At 40.7% G+C, this 14,548-nt stretch overlaps 1 long non-coding RNA gene across 1 annotated transcript; it reads right to left on the bottom strand.

Moving 5' to 3' along the window:
• Positions 1-3,249: 3,249 nt before the first annotated feature.
• Positions 3,250-10,025, bottom strand: LOC121690489. The gene is made up of 8 exons (XR_006025089.1): positions 9,945-10,025; positions 7,696-7,748; positions 7,555-7,605; positions 7,205-7,396; positions 5,764-6,788; positions 5,623-5,673; positions 4,655-4,846; positions 3,250-3,749 (listed from the first exon to the last, which is right to left on the bottom strand). It is a non-coding gene; the product is annotated as an uncharacterized LOC121690489 (long non-coding RNA).
• Between the last annotated feature and the right edge of the window lie 4,523 nt (positions 10,026-14,548).

Below are 14,548 nucleotides of genomic sequence, written 5' to 3' on the forward strand. Positions count from 1 at the left end.
AATGAAGGGGAAACAAAAACAATGTGCTAGTCAGGTGCATCTGTCTATGTATTCCCAGTCACAATCTGTCACAGATTGATTTGTATATCAGCTGGCCAGCACAGACACACACACACACATACACACACACACACACACACACACACTCTCTCACCCAGGACTCGTGTCGACTGATATGAAGAGGACAAAGACAAGACAAACTCAGTTAGTTGCAACACATAGCACATAACAGGCAGCCTAAAGTTTTAGACACACGAGGTGAACTCAAGAAACAGAGATCTATGTGAAAAAATTGGCAGAGTTTCGCTTTAAGCACAGTGGTGGCACGGTGGTGTGGATATGTACATTTAGACAACACTATCTGAATCAAGATAGTAATTTATTCACATTGGCTACTGGACGTTTAGCACAGCTGAGCATATGGCAATACGTAAACCAACAGCAGTTATTTTTGTCCTGCAAATGCCTTTGTTCAGTCATAGCCTTTTTGCTGCAGCTCATTTACCCAACCTCGCACACACACACACACACACACACACGCACACTCTGTCTCTCTCTCTCTCTCTCTCTCTCTCTCTCTCTCTCTCTCTCTCTCTCTCTGTAACTAAAAATATCTCTCACCTGTAGAGACCGCACAAGCTGCCCAGATAGACCACTCAACTGCATCCTGAGAGAAATAAAGTAAGCATCAGCCAGGGCACATTATACTGTATGCACTCAGAGAGAGCACCAACAACAACAGTCAAGATTAAGGCGACTATGAAGACCGCACCAAATACTATAAGGTGGATTGGGATGCTGGGTTGCAGTGGGCCGTCATTTAAGTGAATGGCACCTACAATACAGTGAACAAATAATGTTGTCAAATCATAACTCATCCTCCGGCGATGCTACATGTATACTCTGATGCTGTAATGCAGAATAGACATATGTAGTACCCTGATTTGAGTTTTGAGAAAATCCCGGAAGGCTCATTAGGAAGATGACTATTACTACTGAGTTGAGGGTTTGTTAGATTTTTTGTTAATTACATTATTAGAAATATCTTGTTAAACTGTGATGTTGGTCAGTTTTTATGTCTTTGTCATACAGACAAAAGACTATATAAACATGTGACATCCTACAGTATATATGTCACTATGTTTCACAGAATTGCAGTCTTTGGTCCATCCTTAGACCCCTAAAGGAAGGGGTATGTTCCTCTGTGCACATTTGCGCGCGTTGAAGACGTGCGTCATTGACACGTGGTCTTAATTGTTGGGAGGCACACGACACCCTCCACATGCCGCATTGATGACACTATTCTCGTCACGCGCCGCGTGCAGGGGACACAGACGGAGGAGCATGCCACTTCCTTAACACTGCAGCATATGGAACCTTTCAAGAGAGTTCCATTATCAGCATCATAGTTGGCTCCACAAGACTTCCTTTTTAACATTCCATATGTTATCTTAATGCAGAGGAAGTAGATTGGGGCCCAAATAGAACGTTCAAGCATTGTTTTTGTTTTTATTGTTGAAAGGGTCTATAGAACTCTACAGTTCCGCCCACCGCCGATTCCGGAAGTAAGAATTCAATACAATTTCCCCATTGACAACTGGAGTTTAAGCCATAAAATCCATGTTAGCCATGGTAGACTTAAAACCAGCTATGACATGACTAAGCGATTGTATGGTCATATAGAATATAGAATTACTTGCTGCACACTGCCCCCCCCCCCCCCCCCCCTACATACACAGCACATTGTCTTCAGGATCTTCTCCAACACACATCCTCTACATACTTACAGCACACTGCCCCCACCTACACACTACACACACACACACACAGTCACTGCTCCACTCCCTCCCGCCCACACACACATCTTCACTGTCATCACTCACATACATCATACATACAGTACTCTGCTTGCAATAGTAAGTCCCTGCCCCCCCTACATACACAGCACATTATTTCATCAGGAAGCTTCTCCAACACACATCCCCAACATACTTACAGCACACTGCCCACACACACACTACACACACACACACACACAGTCACTGCTCCACTCCCCTCCCGCCCACACACACATCTTCACTGTCATCACTCACATACATCATACATACAGTACTCTGCTTGCAATAGTAAGTCCCTGCCCCCCCCCCCCCCCCCTACATACACAGCACATTATTTCATCAGGAAGCCCCAACATACTTACAGCACACTGCCCTCTCCCCACATACACAGCACACTATCCCATCTCCCCTGTCATCCCCCCAACACACACACCAAGACCCCTGGCAGTTGGGTTAGCCCCTTGAGCCGTGGATCTGCCCAAGGTTTCTTCCTTGGTAAGGGAGTTTTTCCTTGCCCCTGTTGCTCTTGGGTGCTCCTTTTTGGTGCCCCCCCCCCCCCCCCCATTAATGCGCAAATAGGCTGACACCAGACATAATTTCACTGCATTTCTTACTTCCAGTAACTATATGCATGTGACAATAAACTTCCTTGTATCCTTGTATCCTTGTATCCAAAAGTTCATGGGGTATCTATCTTGTATTGAGAAAACTGTGTTTTGTTTGAGATTTCACATTAAAGCACTACAGTCTGAGTGATGTGTGATTCCAGTGTTTTTCTCACCATGAAAGTTGAATTTACTCAATGGAAACTGTAGGAAGTTAGTCATCTTGTTAACTCTTAAAACACTGACAACACTGTGTTGTTTTTAACACATCTCTGTGTCCAGATAGGGACAACACATTTGTTTTAAGAGTGTACATTCAAAAGTAAGCATGTTAAACTATCGTTATGTTAGAATGTATAATTTGCGATGGCTGATGGGATGAGTAGTTCCGTCGCTCGGAAACTAAAATATGTACACAGTCTTGTAACTGTCTTTTTTTGTTTTTCTGTTTTTTTGCTCAACATGGATGTTGTATGCCTAAGTTTTTGCTAGACGTCGATTTGAGAAATGAATGGGAAACTTCTGGAAACTAAGCTCTCTCGGAGGAGGGGTGGGACTGTTGAGCTCTATTGAAATGCTGTGTAATGAGGGCTGAGCCAATGACAGCCTGTGTTTTCATTGAGGCAATGCTCCATGCCTCATGTGTCACAACATGTAGCGTAGCCTGCCCAGCCCCACTCAACTTCTTGAGTGATTAACTCATTCAGAAGGAGAGGAGGATTTAGCTGTCTTTTTTTAATTTAATTGAACCAAAGATTATCATATCTGTGATGGAGGAGATAGATAGCCATACAGACATACTCCAGAGTGATTACAACAAGCAGAATATGTACATTAAATGTATTCACACACTCTCGCTAACAAAGGCAGTCAACCACAACTGTTTAATGGAACATTTGTGCATGATGGATGAGACCGAGGGAGTGATGCCTTGAAGCAACATGGCAAATAATGCACTTAGATAGTTTGAAATAAAAAGATAACATAAAAAAACATAACATACTTGTACATCTGTCAGCACTGATTATTTTAACTCCCTATGAATGATAACAACACTGTTGTACACTAAATGATCAGATTTCTGTGTATGTCCTGTTATATGTGGAGAGTCCAGGTCTCCGTTGGAGGAGGGTTTTTGTACAGCTGACGAGCAGGAGGAGGACAGCACAGGTGAGCACCAGGGACAGGCAGAGGTCAGCCACACAGGTGAACCCAAACGCAAAGAGGTACAGTTTCTTCTGGCAATAGCCGTCCTTATTCAGAGGGTCGTAGTTTGGTGGGTATAAGGAGTAGATCCATTTGCTTCCTGAAATGTAAGAAGAAAGAACAGAGTATTCAGAGTATACAGTGCACCCAGAACGTTTTCAGACTCTCAAGTTTTCCACATTTTGTTATATTTCAGACTCATCTTGGATTCAATACAAAAAAAAATTTCTCATCAATCTACACACAATGCTCCAGTACTCCACGAAAAGAACTCAAGCGTCATAACAAAGCGTCTGAATACTTCTGTAAATGGATATTTCAGTCTTTTATTTTTTTAAAATAAATTAACAAAACACTCCAAACACCTGTTTTGTTCCACAACAAAACAGGTGTTTGGAGTGTTTTGATCATTTATTTTGGAGCATTGTGTGTAGATTGGTGAGGGGGGAAAAACAATTTTAAGATAAATCTGAAACATAACAAAATGTGGAAAACTTGAAAGGGTGAAAACTGAACTTTCTGGGTGCACTATATAAAGAGTGTTCTATATACTGCAAATGGGCTGTTAGATATTTTACTGTCCTGACTATATTGTGGAAGACAGAATACACAGAGGTATTTCTATGACAAGTTACTTCCTCTAATGTAACCCTCAAATTTGAAGCTGTTATTGTGTAATTTCCTGTGCATTTGCCTCGTAGATTATTTTTGAAATGGTGCCATGTGCATGTGCAATTTGCCCCCAAACCACCAGCATCCCTTGTGCTTATTGGTGCTCCTTCACTGTGATGTGGATGTGATGATAAGTGATTCATGTGATTTTTGTGATGTGATTCACTGCATTTCGTTGTCTCTGTACTTGTACTCTGCACAATGAAAATAAAGTTAAATCTAATCTAATGTGATTCAATAAAGAAGTCCGTTTTTAAACATCATAAGCTCTCTGTTTGTGTTGATATGTCTCCCTCTCTGCTTTTCCACACTCGACACTCTCCACACTCTTACCTGTAATAAGCCAGAACATTAGGAAGGTGTAGCAGATGATGCTGCATATGGAGCATAGCAAGTGGATCCCGCCTTCTTGTAATATGTTTTTGGTGTAGGCCAGCATCAGAGAAAGAAGGCCAGCCACCCCGGTCACTATGAGAAACACTGGAATGTTCCGTTGGATGGGGCAGTCATTCAGATGCATAGTGCCTGGGAGTTGGGAGTATTGGAATGATATCAATTATATTGATAGTATTATATTCAGTAGCAGTTTATGTTCTGATGTTTCTGTTATGTGTTCTTGCACACATGAGATGACTCATTTATTTCATTCTGCTCTTGTACTGTGCCTGAGTATATTAGTGTATGCCAGTGTGTGGAGATAAGGGAGATAAGGGGGAATATTATGATTTTGCAGTGTTTCGCTCTCCTGCATGGGTGCATTCCCTTTGTCAGTAACTAACTGTTACTGTCTATCAGATATATTGCCAGATTGCCAGAACTAATCAGGGTCTAATTCAGTGTGGGGCACACATGATGACCTACTCTATCTCCCATCAGCCTAGGGATACTTAAACCCTGACTGTTTCCTTGATTAATTAAAGCAGTTGGTGGATCTTTATGCAAAGTCATGCTATCTCTCCCTTAACTGCACGTCATTGTAACTGTTGCTGATTTTTCCTTGCCAGACTAGGCTTTCATCTGTGATATAAAAATGACCAACTAAGAGTATATGACTGTATAAGGTCACATCTATGATCTGTATTCATATGATCTAGCTTTAGAATTATCAAGCACATCATGTAAATGCATTTCTAATGGTGAAATCCTCAGTTTGGTTTCATTTTGAAAAGGCAAAAAATATGAACTTTTACTCCAAGTCCTTGATTCATGCAATAGTTCAAAATCTCTTTCTCTCTAATAGTCCTCCATCCAAATACACTGTTTGTATACAGATATAAACAAACATGACATGAAATACTTACCCATCCCTATGGCCATTATGAGTATCATCCATAGGATTATATTCACTACAACTGCAAAGTAGAAAGGCATTGCTTTTAGGGTTAATCTAATATTGATCAACATAAGCTATCTTTTTTGTTATACATGTTTTAAGTTGTTACCTATTGTTGCCATTAGAAATGGAGATCTTTGTGTCTGGTCCATCTTCCTCATTTAACGCTGTATGTGATTATCCTTATATCAAATTTCACCTGCAATTCACCATAATTCCCAAAACTTCACATGAAAATCTCCTTTGAAAAATCCTCCTTTTTTCCCCATTTAGGTAAATAATGTCTCTTCACCTGACACTAGCAGACCGTTGAAAATGCTGTTAAATGCTTTTACTGTCCAGGGTGCTGCATAACAGTTTGGCAGGCCACACAGTTTGCACCACGGCCCTCTTCCTTCTTTGTGGTTTGATGTGAAGAAAGCACTGTGCCTGTGCAACTTTGGCACAGTGGTAAAAGCTGTGTGACCATCAGTCAAAACTCTGTGACCATCTGATGTTGGCATCGGAGGTAACTAGATCTAGTCACTTAAAAGTTCTGGATGAAGTTTATTGACAGCAATCCATCAAATTTATATTCATGTTATATTAAATTCTAGTTTTGGCCATGCAAGACACAGTATGACTTCACATTAACATTGATTTATTTAGCAGACACTTTTTATTCAAAGGGACTTCAATTCTATTACAAGGGACTACACTGTCCCCGGAGCAACTTGGGGTTAAATGTCTTGCTCAAGGGCACAACAGTGGAAGCCGGGAATTGAACCCACAACGTTTCAGACTACTGTATGTTATCCCAGCACGTTAACCACAATGCTACCACTGCCCACCCGCAGACTGTCTGTGATCCTCTTCTTTACAATGAAAAGTCTGCGCTGCCAAGATCAGGGCTTGTGAAAATCAAAGCAAAAGTCAAAACACCGTAAATGAACACACACATACAAAAAAAAGCTTCACTGCTTCAGGACTCACAAAATAGGTGTTTGCATAACAAGTAAATCATAAACAACACAATGAAAATATAAATGCCGGTGGTGAACCAGAGAGTGACTAGGTACAGGATCCTGTCACAGTAATGCTTGGACTGGCGGGACTCAAAGTCAGGCAAGTATGCTCTGTACACAAAAACACTCCCTGCAGAAACAGCAAAAGAAAAACAATGTCAGTCATGAGTTTTTCTATTTTTAGAAATATAATATTTACATAATATACATTTAAAATCTAATTTGTGTTTGTTAATTTTGTGTTTTGTGTTGTTACTAAGTCAATGAATTTCTGCCACTCTGTCAATGTGTTCAATTCAATTTGTTCTCATTATGACCAGCAGTCATTTCTTTCTGTTTCTTTTCCCATATCAATTGATTATCTATCATAGTTTACAACCATAATTTAATTTCTTTTTACGTCATATTTACTCCATTCATGTTCAGAGTTCTGCTAACTCTGTGATTATAATCCAACTGTAGGCCTACACATAGCATTCTATCTCTCAATTGCTCTCTGATCCCTTTCCTCCTCTCTCTACAAGTCCCCAGCATGTCCACCCTTACCTACGATCAACCACACAAAGCAGAAGACATAGAGCACAAAGTTGCAGATGCGGCACAGCATGTTGGGGACATCTTTTGGGTCACGACAGTAGAAGAAGGGAAGCAGCTGGAGGGTCACAGAGGCGCTGCCCCCCACCACCAGGAAGATGGGCACCATGGGCTCCTTAGGACACTCATGGAAATGCCTGGCCCCTTTTTCAGAGAGAGAGAGAGAGAGAGAGAGATAGAGAGTGAGAGATAGAGAGAGAGAAAGAGAAATAGGATCAGAGGGATGGGAAATTGTTATGGAAAATTATATCCAGTCAAAGAATATAAAAATATATTAAAAGTGTGCTTGGTTCAGAGCTTACCCAAACCCATGATGACTATGGGGATGAGGCTGATAAGAATTCTAATTCTGCCTGTAGACAGATCATTAATTTAATCTCTAAAATGTAATCATGGTAACCAAACTGTTGATATCAATGATTTGTATACATTTAGATAAGTACCTGAGATCATGGATCCACCAACAAAAAGGATATCATGGACTTGACTCATTTTGCTGCATGTGATGTGTGATAGGCAGACATGAAAGAGAGATTTAGAATGTCATACAAAGTAGTTCGAACAGGCATGTGCAGAGGGGAAGGGGGGCACCTGCCCCTTTGTCCCTTATGTCCAAAGTGCCCTTTTGAGAAGACCTACCCGTGGCCTTTTACCAATTTACCAATTAGTACAATTAGCCTCAGGGACACTGGAAGTCAGGCAGAAGGTTATCTGTCAAGCTCATTATAGGCTAACTGCAATACACACACACACACACACAAACACATTATGAGTCCGAGCGCAAATGGTAAATATCTCAAATGTTGGGCTGTGCTTAAACAAAACATGCATCCCTCACCCTCAACACATGAGCACCACAGGGCTGTGTTTTAAGTCCACTGTTGTATTCCCTTTACACACATGACTGTACGGCAGTACATGACTCCAACATCATTGTCAAGTTTGCTGATGACACAGCAGTATAGTTGGCCTCATTTCTAAGAACAATGAGCAGGCTTACTTGAACGAGGTAAACAGACTTTCAAACCGGTGCCAACAACCTACTTCTAAATGTTAGACTAAGGAGATGTCTACAGATTTCAGGCGTGATCAGCAGAAAGTTACCACTCTAGATCAACGACTCTCAGGTGGACAGGGTAGAGAGTTTTAAATATCTTGGTTGTCATATTTCTAAAGATCTGACTTGGACCAAACATGTTGATGAACATGTGAGAAGGGCACGCCAGCATCTTTTTCACCTCAGATGCCTGAAGTACTTTAGGCTACCTCAGCAATTACTTAAGAACTTTACAGAGCCACCACTGAAAGTATTATCACTGGGTTAGTAGGCAAAGTAGGTTAATAACTAGATGCACGCATAGCGGTACAAAATATTCCGCTCAGTCCTGCACATTCTCTCCGCAAAAATAAATCACGCTTGTCAATTTGTCTCCATCCCCTACTCTTACCACTTCCGTGTATGTAAATGAGTGTGTGTGTGTTTTCTTTTGTGTATATAGTGCCTATAAAAAGTATTCATCCCCCTTGAATATTTCCCCCTTTATTGCTTTAATAAATGGATTCTTTGTCCAATTAATTTGCCTTTTTTTACAATATTTTGAGGATTGAGGTTCAAAACGAATCCGGAACAAAAAAACTGACCCATCTTATGCAGCGGTCATAAAAATGGATAGCTTATTTTGCATTATATCTTTTTAATTAATTAACATTACTACTACATGAATATGAGCTTTGTCAAAATGCAACACATTTCGAAACCTGTTGTGACGAGCATAAGTATGAATGAACTGGATTAATATGAACTAGAGGAACCACAAAGGGGGGCAAAATATGACCCTGCACATTCACTCCGCAAAAATAAATAACTCTTGTCAATTTGTCTCCATCTCCTACTCTATCCCCTACTCTTGCAACTTTTATGTGTGTAAATGAGTTTGTGCATTGTGTGTGTGTGTGTGTGTGTGTGTTTTTATGTGTATGTGTGTGCTCGCATGTGTTCGCGCATGTGTGTGTGTGTGTGTGTGTGTGTGTGCCTATGTGTAGCTGATATGTAGTTGACATAGTGCCTGAAGACCAAAATACGAAAATAATTGGGTCATCCTAGGCCCAACAGTTCTCGAGATATTCACAGAAAACTGTTTCCGGCCATCTACAGGCCGACTGGTGTCACTAAATTATGACTATTTACATTGTAGCTTCTCACTGAAGGCATCGAACTATGAATGAATGCAAAGTAATTTGGCCCACAGATGAATATTTGTCAAGTTATGGCTTGTTGAATATGGTATTAAATAAAAAAAAAATAGCAACTTTGAAGAAACTAGAATATAAGACATGTTTTCAGTTATTTCACACTTTTTTGTTATAATTCCACATGTGTTCATTAATAGTTTTGATGAATCTACAATGTAAATAGTCATGAAAATAAAGGAAACGCATTGAATGAGAAGGTGTGTCCAAACTTTTGGCCTGTACTATGCAAATTGTTATTGAATTATATTTACATTTATTCATTTAGCAGACAATTTTCAACCAAAGTGACTTATGTCAATTATATAACAAGGGACTATGGTGTAGATCACATAAAAGCAACCTTTTTTTCAAATCTAAAAAAAGACAACAATAGCAACATAACAGGCTACCTGAAGTCTATGTTTTTAGAAACAAGAATTTAACCAAGGTACATGCTTACCTGTGTGACACCTTGCCTGGATTAAGAGGGAAATATGTGTGGCTCCTGTTCTCATAAAGTGACAGTGAGAGGCTTTTGATTAGTAGCCTAAAATGGTATCAGACTGATTTCCTTCCTTTTCTCAGTGAAGCCCAACCCATTGCTGAACAATTGTCCTTTCCTGTTTATATGTTTATTTCTGTTATTTTCTGGGTTATTCTTCTATTTATTTTCTAGCTATGAGACGTTGATGATCTTTGATTTTGTAGGATATTTGTTGCAATATCACACTAACAAATACATATTCATAATGTATGAAATTAATATGATAAATGCTGGTAATTTCTTGCTTGTACTTTTAGTCTTAGCCTTGTATGCTCGGACATTTGCTATTGATAAGAAATTCAAGGCCAGACTAGCAAAAAAAAAAGCGCATCTACTAAAATTTCTTAAATACTTTGTGGAAAAGTCTTTATTTGTAATAACAGCTTCAACATATTTCCTGTACTATCTAATTATTTCTTTCTAAACCTGCCTCAAAACCAACGCTGATTGGCCGTTCGTTTGGCGAACGGCTCCAAATTTCAAATCGGAAAGATGCCAAACTGATCTGCTTAATGAAAAACAATTTGACACGTTCAATACGTATTTCCCTCGCTGTGTAACCATTGCAATGCTCAATAATCTTTTTTTAGAAAAAAAACGTCATATTTTAATCTCAGAAAGAAGATGAGTTCACTGTGGTATGGACTTGACAGGAAGGGACCGAGGAAAACAAGGGTTGGTGACAGCCTAAGCTACAAACACAGGATGTACGCTGTTTCTTCACAATTACTGTTGAACAAGTGTAGTATCTCTGTTCATGTTGCATAACACTGGACATTTTGAGCTGAAGAGGCACAAAAGCACGCTCAATGGTGTTTTATGCCCCCAACGTCGTCTTCCAGGCAGCGCTGCCACCGCTGACTTAAAGGCACATTATCCTAAACCTAACCCCAACTCTAACCCTAACCTTAACCCATGCCTAACCCTAGTGCCTTCCAGGCAACGCTGCCTTGAAGACAACGTTGGGGGCATAAAACACCAAGAAACCAAAGGCACAGGCCCCATGAGCATAGCTTTATAGCTGCCTGGCTTCACTAGTCATTAGCAGCATAACTCACATTAGGTAGCACCGAATTCTTTCTTTTTTTCCCCACCAACAGTATTCGGTGACCTCGAGCAACTTCATGCGGCCATTGACACACAAAAAAACACAATAATAAACAATCCGGAAGAATAAAACTCAGTACACACACATACCACAGTATAGCCTACACAACAAATCTTGTGTAATTTATGTTTAGCTTGCTGTTACTCTTTTCCATGTATCTCTTTACCTTGTTTGGTTATAGTGTGCACTGTGTGTATTTATAGCATGTGCAAGCCTGCAAGCTTCAAACAGTCAAACAGTCAAATAAGAAAGTTCAACTTCAGCTAGAGAATGTAAGAAACAATGTTATGTACAGTGGGCCTCATTCAGTTTCTCACTGAGGTCTCAGAAATTCTTCCCTAATGATAACTATAGTGACCAAGAGATTGTACAATTGACCGTTTGCAGCTTTCATCTTTTGCTCACCACCAGACATAATTCAAGGGCTAGTTAACGTCCATTTCATTAGCAATGGCCATAAAACAGATGTGCAAAGTGCAACAAAACAGCAAGCAAAACAATGGAAGATGATGTGTATTCGAGATTAGGGATGGGACGAGATGCCATGGGACGAGATGCTCACAGAGGTGAGGATTAGGTCACTCTCAGTGACACTGACTGCAGTCCAACTCACTCAAAGGAAAAGCTTACAGTATTCATCATTATCATTATTATTTCTGTAGTAGCCATATCATAAACATGTTGTCCTGTGCATGGATGTTGCATAGGCTATGCATTTCCTTAGTGACTAGTGAGGGGGAAGTCATGTATTATTCCACGCTGGTGCCTGTAGTATAATTTCCAGCAGTGATCTTGTGGGTGTTGAGGTCAAGCCAGAAGAATGAGAAGCATATCTGATGATGTGGGAAGTATCCGTGGGTGTGTATGTATGTATCAGTATCAGTATCAGTGTAAGTAGTGCACTGTGTATGTAGCACCACCACTCTCTCTCTCTCACTCTCTCTCTCTCTCTCTCACACTCTCTCTCTCTCTCTCTCTCTCTCTCTCTCTCACACACACACACACACACACACACACACACACACACACACACTTGTCTCTGCGTCTCATCGGTTTTCCCCACTCATACTGCACATTTTGTCCGATGCAGTAATACTATGGGGACATTTAATGAGCCAGAGAGTCACATAAAAGGACTTTCCACAGCAACACTTTACGGCATCTTAACATTACATATTCAAATAAAACTATAACATGTCTTGTAGCGAGAGTGAGGGTGCATATGAGATGTGATGTGATGTGATGCCTATATTCAACTTACCCATGGCCTATAGTGGGTGACAAGGAGACATGATTTGCCATATAAAAGGTCAGGTGGAGGCATCCATGGAATCCATTTAATGGTTATCTAGGTTAATTCATATGATTTATGTGGTACAATGTAAAATGTTCACTATACAATAAATTATAAAATCATCCACTATGAAAGCCAGTTATAAAGAAGCAGAAACAGATGGGGAACTAGCCTACTTGATGAGGTTGACTGCATGATGTGGTTCCAAGTCAGTTTTATTTATAAGAACACCAGTGTTTTCATTAGCACATGAGTTTAGTTGGTTATTGCTGGATATGTGACAACAAGAAAGTGGGCGTAGACGATGCCATCACTTATCTTCTACACAGGACACATTCCCACCTGGACAAGGGGAAAAGTGCTGTGAGAATCATGTTCTTTGATTTCTCAAGTGCTTTTAACACCATCCAGCCCCTCAGATTGGGAGACAAGCTCTTGCAGATGGGTGTGGACGCTCACCTGGTAACCTGGATTACAGATTACCTGACCGAGCGACCACAGTTCGTCAGACTGAAGAACTGTCTCTCTGACACTGTGATCTGCAGCACCGGAGCGCCACAGGGAACTGTGATCTCTCCAGTCCTGTTCACCCTGTACACATTCACCTGTTCACCCTGTACTGACTTCTGCTACAACACCGATCATGCCACATGCAGAAGTTTTCTGATGATACTGCAATTGTGGGGTGTATCAGGAACGGGCAGGAGGAGGAGTACAGGAGCCTGGTGGAGGACTTTGTGCAATGGTGCAAACTCAATCATCTTCAACTTAACACTTCAAAGACCAAGGAGATGGTGGTGGATTTCCGCAGGTCTAAGCCCACTCTGCTACCAGTCCACATTGATGGGGTCAATGTGGAGGTTGTTAGCACCTACAAGTATCTGGGTCTCCACCTGAACAATAAACTGGACTGGTCAGCCAACACTGATGCACTCTACAAGAAAGGGCAGAGCAGGCTGTACTTCCTGAGGAGGCTGCGGTCCTTCAATGTGTGCAGTAAGCTCCTCAGGATGTTCTACCAGTCTGGTGTTGCCAGCGTCCTCTTCTATGCAGTAGTATGCTGGGGAGGAAGCACAAGGAAGAAGGATGTGGGGCGAATTGACAGGCTGGTAAGGAAAGCTGGCTCTGTAGTGGGAGCTGAACTGGAGTGCATCACTTCACTATCTGACAAAAGGACCCTGAACAAACTGATCAACATCTTGGACAATGAGTGTCACCCACTCCACAGCACTATTGTTAAGCAGAAGAGCCTGATCAGCTGGAGACTTCGCTCACTGCCTTGCACAACTGACAGACTGAGAAAGTCATTTGTCCCCAGGGCCATTGAACTGTTCAATGCCTCACTTAAGGGAAGAGGAGAGATCGATTTCTCTGCATAGTCTGTCTGCCTGCCTCTTGACCCCCTCCATGTTTGGTACTGTCTGTCCACTAGCCACTTGTACCACTGTCTTTATGCCTCACTGTTTGCGTGCTATATTAGCACATTAGCACATATGCATCACCCCCCCCCCCCCCCCTCCATGCCACAGCCAAACTGTGGCCACACTTATACATTTTCTTAAATAGTTAAATATATAGATATATAGACTTTACTTTACTTTATTTCTGCATTGTTGAACTGTTGACTTACTCATTTGCACTATCACCATGACCACTATCACCATTGCACTACCACCATGACACTCATTCACACAGAGCACCTTAGAGCACCTTACCATACCTTACTATGCACAGAGAATCACAGGCTCAGTCCCTGCCTCAGTCATTGCAAGCGCCTCTGATTTATTAATCACCACTATGTGGATACTGTTTTAGAATTTATTTAGATTAAGTGTTAGTTAGTATAATTTGTGTTTTTGTAATTTGTATTTTAGTATATTTTTATATATTGTATTAAGTGTTAGTATAATTAGTATTTTAGTATATTTAGCATATTCTTTATCTTCTACTGTCCTTACTGCTTAGTTGTGTTTTTATATTATATACTTTAATTACTCTTTCTGCTGTTAAAGAATGTGTTTGTGCTGTATGTATGCTGCTGAGACCTTGAATTTCCCCTGGGGATCAATACAGTATCTATCTATCTATCTATCTATCTACAAGGCAGTACAAAGTGCA

This window comes from Alosa sapidissima, chromosome 18 (genome assembly GCF_018492685.1).
Source record: "Alosa sapidissima isolate fAloSap1 chromosome 18, fAloSap1.pri, whole genome shotgun sequence".
Lineage (NCBI taxonomy): Eukaryota > Metazoa > Chordata > Actinopteri > Clupeiformes > Clupeidae > Alosa > Alosa sapidissima.